Genomic DNA, 12,418 nt, shown 5'->3' with positions numbered 1-12,418 from the left:
GTCAAGGGCATACTATGTGCCAAGCACTCTTCTAAGCGCTGGGGGAGATACAAAGTCATCAGGTTGTCCCACGTCGGGCTCAGCGTCTTCACCCCCATTTTCCAGATGAGAGAACTGAGGCACTAGTCCGTGAACGTTGTCGCTATCCATCAAGCTGCCGATCTGCCTCTTCCATATTTTCCCTGGACTTTTCCCAGCATTAGCTTCTTCTCCAGAGATTTAGTCCTCCCAACGACACATCCGAAATATGCTCATCCAGGCGTAGTCATTTGGCCTCCCCCAGACCACTTGGGCTTAATTGGCTCTGAAATCCACGTGTTTGGTTTTCGGGCCGGCCGCGGTATTCGCGAAAGCCTTCTCCGACACCACATTTCCAAAGAGTCGACGTTCTTTCTATCCTGTCTTTTCACTGATCAGCTTTCGCATCCGTCCGTCGTCAGTGGTAACACCAGAGAATTGACGATTTGTGTTTTTGTGGCGGTCGTTATTGGCAGCACATTTCAGGACTTTTTCCAGGCAAGTCTTCCGAATGTTTGTCTCTGCCGTATTTCTCGACTGTTAGTTCCTTTATTATTGATTATCGATCCCGGGCGAGGAAAATCGTCAACTATTTCAGTCTTCTTTCCGTCCGCTACAAATGTCTTCCAGTTGTCGTGATCTTTGTTTTCTTGACATTCAAATGAAAGCCCATTTTTTTTGCTCTCTCCTTTAACTTATAATAATAAGCCCTTGAAATCGTCTTCACTTTCCGCTAGTAGGGTTGTATCGACGTCATAACGAAGGTTGTTTATATTCCCTCCTCCAGTCTTCACTCCCCGTTCGTCCTCGTCCAATCCGTCTTCTCTCATTAGGTATTCGGCGTGAAGGATGAACAGATAGGGCGACAAGATACATCCTTGTCTTACTCCCTTACTAATGGGAAACCAATCTGTTCCTCCGTATTCTCCTATTGTAGCCTCCTGTTTGTCGTACAGTTTCCGTATTAATGCGATCGTTATTACACCGGTTCTCGTTAAGCCCTCACTGTGTGACAAGCGCTGTTTTAAGCGCTGGGCTAGATGCAAGTTAACCCGGTTGGGCCCAATCCTTGTTCCACTTGGGGCTTAGACTCTTCACCCCCCATTTTACAGATGAGTTTACAGAGGCCCAAAGAAGTGACGATGACTTGCCCAAGGTCACACAGCTGACTTGTGGCAGAGCTGGAATTAGAACCCAGGACCTGCTGACTCCCAGGACCAGGCTCTAGCCACTGAGCCGCACTGCTCCTCCACCAGACTGCGGGCCTGAGAGCCATGGAGCCTGCCTGCCTACGACGTCAACTTGGGTGAGTCATTTTACCTCTCTTGGCTCCAGGAACCGATCAGTCCATCAACCACTCGCATTTATTGAGCACTTCCTGTATGCAGAGCACCGTACTAAGCGCCTACGAGGGGACAACACGACAGTATTACGGACACCTTCTCTGCCCACGAGGAGCAAGGGGGAGACAGAGGTTCATAGAAATAAATAAATGCCAGATACGGACATACGTGGCGTGGGGCCGGGAAGGGGGGTGGACAAAGGGAGCAGGTCAGGGAGACGCAGAAGGGAGTGGGAGAAGAGGAAAGGAAGGCTTAATCTGGGAAGGCCTCTTGGAGGAGACGGGCCTTCAATATGGCTATGAAGGCAGGGAGAGTGATCATCTGTTGGATGTGAAGAGGGAAGGCAGCAAGTCCTCTGATCAGGAAAGGAGGATTAGGGCAGGGCAGAGCCTTGGAGAGTACATTCTTAGTTTAGCCAAGTTTATAGATGAAGGGCCTGGGAGTCAGAAGGGCCCGGGTTCTAATCCCACCTCCGCCGCTTGTCTGGTGTGTGACCTCGGACAAGTCGCTTCACTTCTCTGGACCTCAGTTCCTCATCTGAAAAATGGGGATTAAGACAGCAAGCCCCACGTGGGACAGGGACCGTGTCCAACCCGATTCGCTTGTACCTACTCGACTACTTAGAACAGCGGTTGACCCATAGTAAGCACGTAACAAATACCATAAAAGAAAAAAAGACCAGAGGGTGCGAGAACCTGACTGTAGTTGGTCAAGATGAGAGACGATGGGAAGGAAATTAAGGCAGCGGGAGCAGAGAATCCAAATTTGGACACAAAAGGAGTTTGGGAGTAAGGGAGTAAGTCAGGGGGAAGCAGAAGGGAGTGGGAGAAGACGAATGGGGGAGCTTAGTCAGGGAAGGCCTCCTGGAGGAGATGGGCCTGCAATTAAGGCTTTGAAGGTGGTGGGGAGAGTCACTGGAGAAGGAGCCAGAGGGAGTGAGAGGTGGAAAATGACAAGGAGGCAGGAAAGAGGGTGGGAGGAAAGAAATTAGAGGATAAAGATCTAGAGAGGATAGGTGGAAGGAGTTTAATTTAAGAACAGAAGGGAAACGCGTACTTAAAGAAAAGCAGCATGGCCTAGCGGCTAGAGCCCCGGCTTGGGAGTCAGAGGACCTGGGTTCTAATCCCGGCTCCGCCACTTGTCCGCTACGTGACCTGGCATAAGTCATTTCACTTCTCTGTGCCCCCGTTACCTCATTTGTAAATCTCATCTGTAAAATGGGGGTGAAGACTGTGAACCGCCTGTGGGACGGGGACTGTGTCCAACCCGATTTGCTTGTATCCACTCCAGCGCTTAGTACAGTGCCTGGCGCATAGTAAGCGCTGAACAATTACCACAATTCGTTATTCATAGTTTCCTGTGTCCCCTGGGGGGTTCAAATCAACCTGGTCTGGGGATGACGGCGGGAAATGACCTGAATATTAAAAGGGGAAACTCTAGCCGGAGCTCTTTTGTACACGTGTCTTCTTTTTCTCCAGGATGGTTCCGATCTGAGTAGGCAGTTGCAGTCTGGCATGAGGGGGCGTTCCATGTCTATGGCCGGGGCTTGGGGGTGAGCTTCCCCCCGGCTCTGCCCGATCGACCCCACATGGGTCAATCGCCGGGCTTTGATCGCAGCAGGACGGAGTGGTTTTGTAGAAAAATGATCCGGGCAGCCGAGTGAAGTATGGACTGGAGCGCGGAGAGACCGGAGTCTGGGAGGTCAGTGAGCCGGCTGATACAGTAGTCCAGGCGGGAGAGGATAAGTGCTATGATTAACGTAGTAGCACTTTGGATGGAGAGGAAAGGGTGGATTTCAGTGAGGCTACAGTGGGAGAAGCAGGGTGGCCTAATGGATAAGAGCCCGGGCCTAGAAGTCAGAAGGACCTGGGTTCTAATCCGGGCTCCGCCACTTGTCTGCCGGGTGACCTTGGCCAAGTCGCTTCACTCCTCACTGCCTGTTATCTCATCTGTAGAATGGGGATTTTGACTGTGAGCCCAGTGCACGTCAGGGACTGTGTCCAACCTGATCAGCTGGTACCCTTCCCAGCGTTTAGTACAGTGCCCGGACACATAGTAGGCGATTAACAAAGACGATAAAAGAAGTGATTCCATTCTGATTCCATCCCGATGTTGCGAAGGTGGAGCTGGTGGGATTTAATGACAGATTGAATATGTGTTTTGAATGAGAGACAGGAGTCAAGGATAATGCCAAGGTTACGGGTCTGTGAGGCAGGAAGGATGGTGGTGCTATATACAGTGATAGGAAAGTCAGGGGGAGGACACGGTTTGAGTGGGAAGATAAAAAGTTCTGTTTTAGACACGTTAAGCTCATGGTGTCGGCGGGACGTTCAAGTAGAGAAGTCCTCGAGGCAGGAGGAAATGTGAGACTGTAGAGAAGGAGAGAGATCAGGGCCGGAGATGTAGATTTGGGACTCATCCGCATGGAGACGATAGTTGAAGCCATGGGAGTGAATGAGTTCTCCAAGGGAGTCGGGGTAGACGGAGAATAGGAAAAGGACCCAGAACTGAAGCTTGAAGGACCCCCCCCCCCCCCAGTTAAGGGGTGGGAGGCAGAGGAGGAGCCCACGAAAGAGACTGAGAATGAGCAGCCAGAGAGCTAGGAGGAGAACCGGGAGAGGACATGGTCAGCGGAGCCAAGGTTGGATAATGTTTCCAGGAGAAGGGGATGGACGGCAGGGTCTAAGGCCCCTGAGAGGTCGATGGGGTTTGGGATGGAGTAGAGATTGTTGGATTTGGCAAGAAGGAGATCACTGATGACTTTTGAGAGGGCGGTTTCTGTGCAGTGAAGGGGACGGAAGTCAGATTGGAGGGGGTCAAGGAGAAAACTGGTGGAGAGGAACTTGACAGAGTGAGTGTAGACAGCTCGCTCAAGGAGTTTGGAGAGGAATGGGAGGAGGGAGATGGGGCGATAACTGAAGGGAGCCGTGGGGTCAGAGGAGAGTTTGTTGTTTTTTAGGACGGGGAGGGATGAGCTTGTTTCAAGCCAGTACTGAGGAGTTTCTCTTTGATGCCGAGGTGGATGGGTAACCACTGGAGACTCTTGAGGAATGGGGAGTCTCCACCTAGACATTTTTTGATAAAAATGATCTGGGCAGCAGAGTAAAGTATAGACTGGAGTGTGGGGAGAGACAGGAGGCAGGGAGGTCAGCGAGGAGGCTGATGCAGAAGTCTAGGGGGGTTAGGAGCACCAAGCCGACCTCACACACTTCAAATTTATCCTTTCCTGCCTTAACTCTGCCCTCTCCTCCGCCAGGCAAAGCTTCTTCTCCTCCCTCATCGACACCCATGCCCGTCTCCCCCGCCGATTGTTCCGGACCTTTAACTCTCTCCTTAGGCCCCCTGTTCCTCCCCCTCCCCCATCTCTCACCCCCAATGATCTGGCCACCTATTTCCTCACGAAAATCAACGCGATCAGGTCTGAGCTCCCCAAAGTCACCCCTCCGCCTCTCCCCTCCCCCCCACCGACCCCCTCCCCTACTTTCCCATCCTTCCCTGCAGTATCCTCAGAGGAGATCTCCTCCCTCCTCGCAAGTGCCACCCCCTCCACCTGCGCCTCGGACCCCATTCCCTCTCACCTTCTTAAAACCATCGCCCCTGCCCTCCTCCCTTCCTTAACTTCTATTTTTAACCACTCAATCTCCAAGGGCTCCTTCCCCTCTGCCTTCAAACACGCCCACGTCTCCCCCATCCTAAAAAAACCCGCTCTTGACCCCACTTCCCCCTCCAGTTATCGTCCTATCTCCCTACCACCCTTCCTTTCCAAAATCCTAGAACGAGTCGTCTACAATCGATGCCTAGAATTCCTTAACTCCCATTCTCTCCTAGACCCCCTCCGATCTGGCTTCCGTCCCCTCCGCTCTACCGAGACTGCTCTCTCTAAGGTCACCCGTGACCTCCTTCTTGCCAAATCCAATGGCTCCTACTCCATCCTGATCCTCCTTGACCTCTCTGCTGCCTTTGACACTGTCGACCATCCCCTCCTCCTCCATACCTTATCTCACCTTGGCTTCACGGACTCTGTCCTCTCCTGGTTCTCCTCTTACCTCTCTGGCCGATCATTCTCGGTCTCCTTCGCTGGAGCCTCCTCCCCCTCCCATCCTTTAACTGTTGGAGTTCCTCAGGGGTCAGTTCTTGGCCCTCTTCTGTTCTCCATTTACACTCACTCCCTCGGTGAACTCATCCGCTCTCACGGCTTTGACTACCATCTCTACGCAGATGACACGCAGATCTACATCTCCGCCCCTGTCCTCTCCCCCTCCCTTCAGGCTCGCATCTCCTCCCGCCTCCGGGACGTCTCCACCTGGATGTCGGCCCGCCACCTAAAACTCAACGTGAGCAAGACTGAGCTCCTCATCTTCCCTCCCAAACCCGGTCCTCTCCCAGACTTCTCCATCACCGTGGATGGCACGACCATCCTTCCCGTCCCGCAGGCCCGCAATCTCGGTGTCATCCTTGACTCGTCCCTCTCGTTCACCCCACACATCCTATCCGTTACCGAGACCTGCCGGTTTCACCTCTACAATATCGCCAAGATCCGCCCTTTCCTCTCCACCCAAACGGCTACCTTACTGTTACGGGCTCTCATTATATCCCGGCTAGACTACCGTGTCAGCCTTCTCTCTGACCTCCCTTCCTCCTCTCTCGCCCCGCTCCGGTCTATTCTTCACTCCGCTGCCCGGCTCATCTTCCTGCAGAAACGATCTGGGCATGTCACTCCCCTTCTTAAACAGCTCCAGCGGTTGCCTATCGACCTCCGCTCCAAACAAAAACTCCTCACTCTAGGCTTCGAGGCTCTCCATCACCTTGCCCCTTCCTACCTCTTCTCCCTTCTCTCTTTCTACCGCTCACCCCGCACGCTCCGCTCCTCCGCCGCCCACCTCCTCACAGTCCCTCGGTCTCGCCTATCCCGCCGTCGACCCCTGGGTCACGTCCTCCCGCGGTCCCAGAACGCCCTCCCTCCTCACCTCCGCCAAACTGATTCTCTTTCCCTCTTCAAAACCCTACTTAAAAATCACCTCCTCCAAGAGGCGTTCCCAGACTGAGCTCCTCTTCCCCCTCTACTCCCTCTGCCATCCCCCCTTTACCTCTCCGCAGCTAAAGCCTCATTTTCCCCTTTTCCCTCTGCTCCTCCACCTCTCCCTTCCCATCCCCACAGCACTGTACTCGTCCGCTCGACTGTATATATTTTCGTTACCCTATTTATTTTGTTAATGAATTGTACATCGCCTCGATTCTATTTAGTTGCCATCGGTTTTTACGAGATGTTCTTCCCCTTGATGCTGTTTATTGCCATTGTTCTCGTCTGTCCGTCTCCCCCGATTAGACCGTAAGCCCGTCAAACGGCAGGGACTGTCTCTATCTGTTGCCGACTTGTTCATCCCAAGCGCTTAGTACAGTGCTCTGCACATAGTAAGCGCTCAATAAATACTATTGAATGAATGAATGAATGAGTGCTCGGATCAGCGCAATAGCAGAAAGGGTGGATTTTAGTGAAATTGTTAGGGTAGAACCCACCGGGTCTGGTGGCAGATTGAGTATGTGGGTTGAATGCGAGAGATGAGTCATGGACAGCACCAAGGTTACCGGCTTGTGAGATGGGGAGGACAGTGGGATTGTCTACAGTGATGGGAAAGACAATTTATCAGCCAGTCGATCATTGGTATTTATTGAGCACCTGCTGTGAGGCAAGTACTGTACTGTGTGCTGGGAAGAGTATCCTCGAGTTGCCAAGCCTGAACCCTTTCCTTGAGGACTTACCATCTATTAGGGGGAGGATTAAAGGATTCGTGGCTTTCTATCAATCAACTGTATTTATTGAGTGCCTACCATGTACTAAGCCCTGGGGAGAGCACAACACACCACTATAACAGACACACGCCCTACCCGCAGCAAGCTTACAGTCTAGAGGGGGAGACAGACATTAATAGAAATAAAGCTTTGTACGAAAGTGCTGTGGGGCTGGGGCTGGGGTGGTGAATAAAGGGAACAAGTCAGGGTGACACAGAAGGGAGTGGGAGAAGAGGAAACAGGGGGGCTTAGTCAGGGAAGGCCTCTTGGAGGAGATGGGGCTTCGATAAGGCTTTGAAGGCAGGGAGAGTCATTGTCGCTCAGATATGAGGAGGGAGGGCATTTCAGGCCAGAGGCGAGACGCGGGCGAGATGTCGTCAGCTAGATAGCCGGTCTCACCTTTACAATATCGCCAAGATCCGCCCCTTCCTCTCCATCCAAACGGCTATCTTACTGGTACAGGCTCTCAAATTATCCCGGCTGGATTATTTTGTCAGCCTTCTCTCTCATCTCCCTTCGTCTTGTCTCTCCTCCCTCCAGTCTATTCTTCATTCCGCTGCCCGGATCATCTTCCTGCAGAAACGCCCTGGGCGTGTCACTCCCCTCCTTAAAATCCTCCAGTGGTTGCCTATCGACCTCCGCACGAAACAAAAACGTCTCACTCTGGGCTTCAAGGCTCTCCATCACCTTGCCCCCTCCTACCTCTCCTCCCTTCTGTCTTTCTGCTGTCCACCCCGCACGCTCCGCTCCTCTGCCGCCCACCTCCTCACCGTCCCCCGTTCACACCTATCTCGCCGTCGACCCCCGGCCCACGTCCTCCCGCTGTCCTGGAGTGCCCTCTCTCCTCACCTCCGCCAAATTAACTCTCTTCCCCTCTTCAAAGCCCTACTGAGAGCTCACCTCCTCCAAGAGGCCTTCCCAGACTGAGCTTCCCCTTTTCCCTCTGCTCCCTCTGGTCCCTCTCTGCCCTCCCTCATCTTCCCTCAACTAAGTCCCCTTTTCCCCCTTTCCCTCTGCTCCTCCCCCTCTCCCCCTCCCCTCAGCACTGTGCTCATTTATGTATATTTATTACCCTATTTGTTTTATTACCCTATTTATCTTGTTAATGAGGAGTCCATCCCCTTGATTCTATTTATTGTGATTAAGTGTCTATCTCCCCCCATTAGACTGTGAGCCCGTCGATGGGCAGGGATTGTCTCTGTTGCCGAATTGTCCATTCCAAGCGCTTAGTACAGTGCCCTGCACATAGTAAGCGCTCAATAAATACTATTGATTGAATGAATGAGAAGACGAGATCAAGGTTCAGATCGCCCTCTCCCAGTGTGATCTGAATCTTTTTGACCCTTGCCGATGACATTTTTTTACCCTTTGGCGGTGAATTGCACTGGACCAGAGGCCTTTCATAGCTAGGACAGTAAAAACGCTGATCCTCCCTCCTCTATCGCTTTCTCCTCCCAAGGATTCGCCTGCCTGACTTCTCCCAGCCTACCCGTCTTTTCCCCTGACCCTAGACAGATGATTTAGGGACTCCTCCAGGCTATTACTACAACTTCATTCATTCATTCAATCATATTTATTGAGCATTTACTGTGTGCAGAGCACTGTACTAAGTGCTTGGAAAGTACAATTTGGCAACGGATAGAAACCATCCCTACCCAACAACGGGCTCACAGTCCAGCAAGGGGGAGACAGACAAGGAAACAAACAAGTAGACAGGCATTGATAGCATCAACATAGGTAAATATAATTATAGATATATACACATCATTAATAAGATAAATAGAATAATAAATGGGTACATATATACACAAGCGCTGTGGGGCGGGGAACGAGGTAGAGCAGAGGGAGGGAGTCGGGACGATGGGGAGGGGAGGAGGGGCAGAGGAAAAGGGGGACTCAGTCTGGGAAGGCCTCGCTCACAACACTCCGCTGCTCTGACGCCATCCTACTCACTGGACCTCCATCTCGTCTATCTCGCCTCTGACCTCTCTCCCGCGTCCTGCCTCTGGCCAGGAACTCCCTCCCTCTCCATATAGGCCAGGCCACCACTCTCCCCACCTTCAAAGCCTCATTAAATCCCATCTCTTCCAAGAAGCCTTCCTGGACTAAGCCTTCACTTTCCCTACTGCATCACCCGGGTACTTGAATCTATACCCTTTAAAGCGCTAGATATTCCCTCCACCTGCGCATTCATCGCCTGCGCATCCGACCCCCTGCCTTTGCGCCTTGTCAAAACGTTTGCCTCCTCCCTTCTTCCCTCCCTAACTGCCGTCTTCAACTGTTAGCTCTCCAGTGGCTTCTTCCCCACGGCTTTCAGACCTTCCCATGTCTCCCCTATCAAAAACCCCCAAAACCCTTCTTTGACCCCCATCTCCCTCCTACCACTCCTCTCCAAACACCTTGAGCGAGTTGTCTACGCCGCTGCCTCCACTTGCTCTCCTCCAGTTCTTTCCTTGACCCCCTCCAATCTGGCTTCCGTCCCCTTCGCTGCACAGAAACCGCCCTCTCAAAGGTCACCAACGATCTCCTTCTTGCCACATCCAACAATCTCGACTCCATCCTAATCCTCATCGACCTCTCAGCTGATTTCAACACTGTCAACCACCCCCTTCTCCTGGAAACATTATCCAACCTGGGCTTCACTGACTCTGTCCTCTTCTCCTTCTCCTCTTATCTCTCTGGCTGTTCCTTCTCGGTCTCCTTGGCGGGCTCCTCCTCTGCCTCCCACCCCTAAAGGTTCAGTTCTGGGTCCCCTTTTATTCTCCATCTACACCCACTCCCTTGGAGAGGTCATTCGCTCCCATGGCTTCAACTCTCACCCCTATACGGACGAGACCCAAGTCTACATCTCCAGCTCTGATCTCTCTCCCTCTCTGCAGTCTCGCATCTCCTCCTGCCTTCGAGACATCTCTACTTGGATGTCCTCCCGTCACCTCAAACGTAACGTGTCTAAAACCCAACTACTTGTCTTCCTACCCAAACCCTGTCCTCCCCCGGACTTTCCCATCCCTGTTGATGGCCCCACCATCCTTCCCATCTCACAGGTCCGTAACCTTGGTGTTATCCTTGACTCCGCACTCTCGTTCAACCCACCTACTCAGTGCATCACTAAGTCCCGTCAGTTAGACCTTCATCACATGGCTAAAATCCGCGCTTTCGTCTCCATCCGAACTGCCGCCACGTTAATCCCAATCACTTCTCCTTTCCTGCCTGGATTACTGCATCAGCCTCCTTGCTGACCTCCCGGCCTCCTGTCTCTCCACTCCAGTCCCTACCTCACTCTGCTGCCCGGATCGTTTTTCTAAAGAGATGTCTGGCCACGTTTCCCCTCTCCTCTAGACCTCCAGTGGTTGCCCATCCACTTCCACATCAAACAGGAACGCCTCACCGTTTGCTTTAAAGCACTCGATCCCCTCACCCCCTCCTACCTCACCTCATTTTCTCCTACTGCATCCCAGCCCGCACACTTGGCTCCTTGAGTGCCAACCTTCTCACTGCACCTCCATCTCCTCTATCTCTCTGCCAACCTCTTGCCCCCCTCCTGCCTCTGGCCTGGAACGCCCTCCCTCCTCATATCTGACCGACAGTGACCCTTCCCCTCTTCAACTTTATTGAAAGCCCGTCTCCAAGACGCCTTCCCTGACTAAGCCCTCGTTTCCTCCCACTCCTTTCTGCATCATCCTGACTTGCTCCCTTTATTCATGCCCCCCTCCCAGCCCGAAGCACTTGTGTGCATATCTGTCATTTGTGGATTTCTATTCATGTCTGTCTCCCCTCTAGACTGTAAACTTGTAGTGGGCGGGAAGGGGTCTGTTATATTGTACTCTCCCAAGTGCTTCGTACAGTGCTCTGCACACAGTAAGCACTCAATAAATATCACTGATTGATTGGTTGATGGACTGATAGGGTCAACCCAGAGCAGTTGCAATGACTTGGCAGAGATTCATCATTTTTGTGTGTGTGTGCTCGAGTAGGCACTTCAAGAGCGCAGTTATCAATAGACGGCATTTTCGTAGATGATAAATCCTAAGTGTTTTGATGATGCTTGTAATCTGTTGAGTTGGAAGTTTTCCTGAATTGGCTCCTGGTATCATCATCTTCTCTCTCTCTCTGTCTCTCTCTCTCGCTCTCTCTCACAGACACACAACAAAAGCCACAGCATTCCTTGGATCTACCCCTACCTGTCCATGCAAATGGCCATCCGAGCATTTGCCACGACCTGGCTGGACTATTCTATCGACCCCTGCACTGCTCTCCCCACCTCCTGTCTCGACCCCTGCTGCCTCTTACCCGGCGCATCTTTCGAAAATGTTGTTCTGATCACGTCTGCCCCCTCCTAAAAAGCCTCCGTTGGTTCCGTGTCAAGCAGAAACGCCCGATCGCTGGTTTCAAGGCACTCCCCTTTTTTGTGAGATTTGTTAAGTGTTTACCGTGTGCCGGGCGCCGTCCTAAGCGCTGAGGTGGGTACGAGCTAATCAGGTAGGAGAGAGTCCCTCTCCTCCATGGGGCTCACAGTCTTAATCCCCGTTTTACAGATGAGGGAACTGAGGCACGGAGAAGCCGAGTGACGTTTTTATGGTATCCGTTAAGCGTTTACTACAGACCGGGCACTGTTCTAAATGCTACGGTAGGTGCAAGGTTATCAGGTTGGACGCGGTCCCTGTCCCACGTGAGGCTCACGGGCTTCATCCCCATTTTACAGATGAGAGAACCGAGGGCCGGGGGAGTGAAGCGACCTGCCCAAGATCACACGGCAGGCAGGTGGCGGAGCCGGGATTAGAATCCAGGTCCTTTGGATTCCCAGGCCCGGGCTCTAGTCCCTAGGTCCACGCTGCCCCTCGACTCGCCGAAGGTCACGCAGCAGACGGGTGGCGGAGCTGGGATTAGGACCCAAGTCCTTCTGACTCCCAAGCCTGAGCTCTATCCACTAGGTCCCCCTGCTTCTCCATCAGCTCTCTCCCTCCTCCTCACTGGGCCTCGTTCTCGCCTGTCCCGCCGTTGACCCCTGGCCCCCGTCCTACCACTGACCTGGAATGCCCTCCCTCCTCACATCCGCCAAACTCACTCTCTTCCCCCCTTCAAAGCCCTACTGAGAGCTCACCTCCTCCAGGAGGCCTTCCCAGACCGAGCCCCCCCTTCCCCTCCTCTCTTCCCCGTTCCCCCTTCTCCCTCCCTCTGCTCTACCCCCTTCCTCTCCCCACAGCACTTGTGTATATTTGTATATATTATTTCTCTATTTTATTAATGATGTATATTTATATCTATGA

At 52.6% G+C, this 12,418-nt stretch overlaps 1 long non-coding RNA gene across 1 annotated transcript; it reads left to right on the top strand.

The window, feature by feature from the left end:
* The first annotated feature begins 1,204 nt into the window (after positions 1 to 1,204).
* On the top strand, positions 1,205 to 11,547 carry LOC120638320. The gene is made up of 2 exons (XR_005659919.1): positions 1,205 to 1,324; positions 11,291 to 11,547. It is a non-coding gene; the product is annotated as an uncharacterized LOC120638320 (long non-coding RNA).
* Positions 11,548 to 12,418: the final 871 nt, after the last annotated feature.

The sequence above is a fragment of the Ornithorhynchus anatinus genome, chromosome 4 (genome assembly GCF_004115215.2).
Source record: "Ornithorhynchus anatinus isolate Pmale09 chromosome 4, mOrnAna1.pri.v4, whole genome shotgun sequence".
Taxonomy (NCBI): domain Eukaryota; kingdom Metazoa; phylum Chordata; class Mammalia; order Monotremata; family Ornithorhynchidae; genus Ornithorhynchus; species Ornithorhynchus anatinus.
Note: the sequence above shows the minus strand (reverse complement) of the source record. Positions and strands in the feature narration are given on the sequence as shown.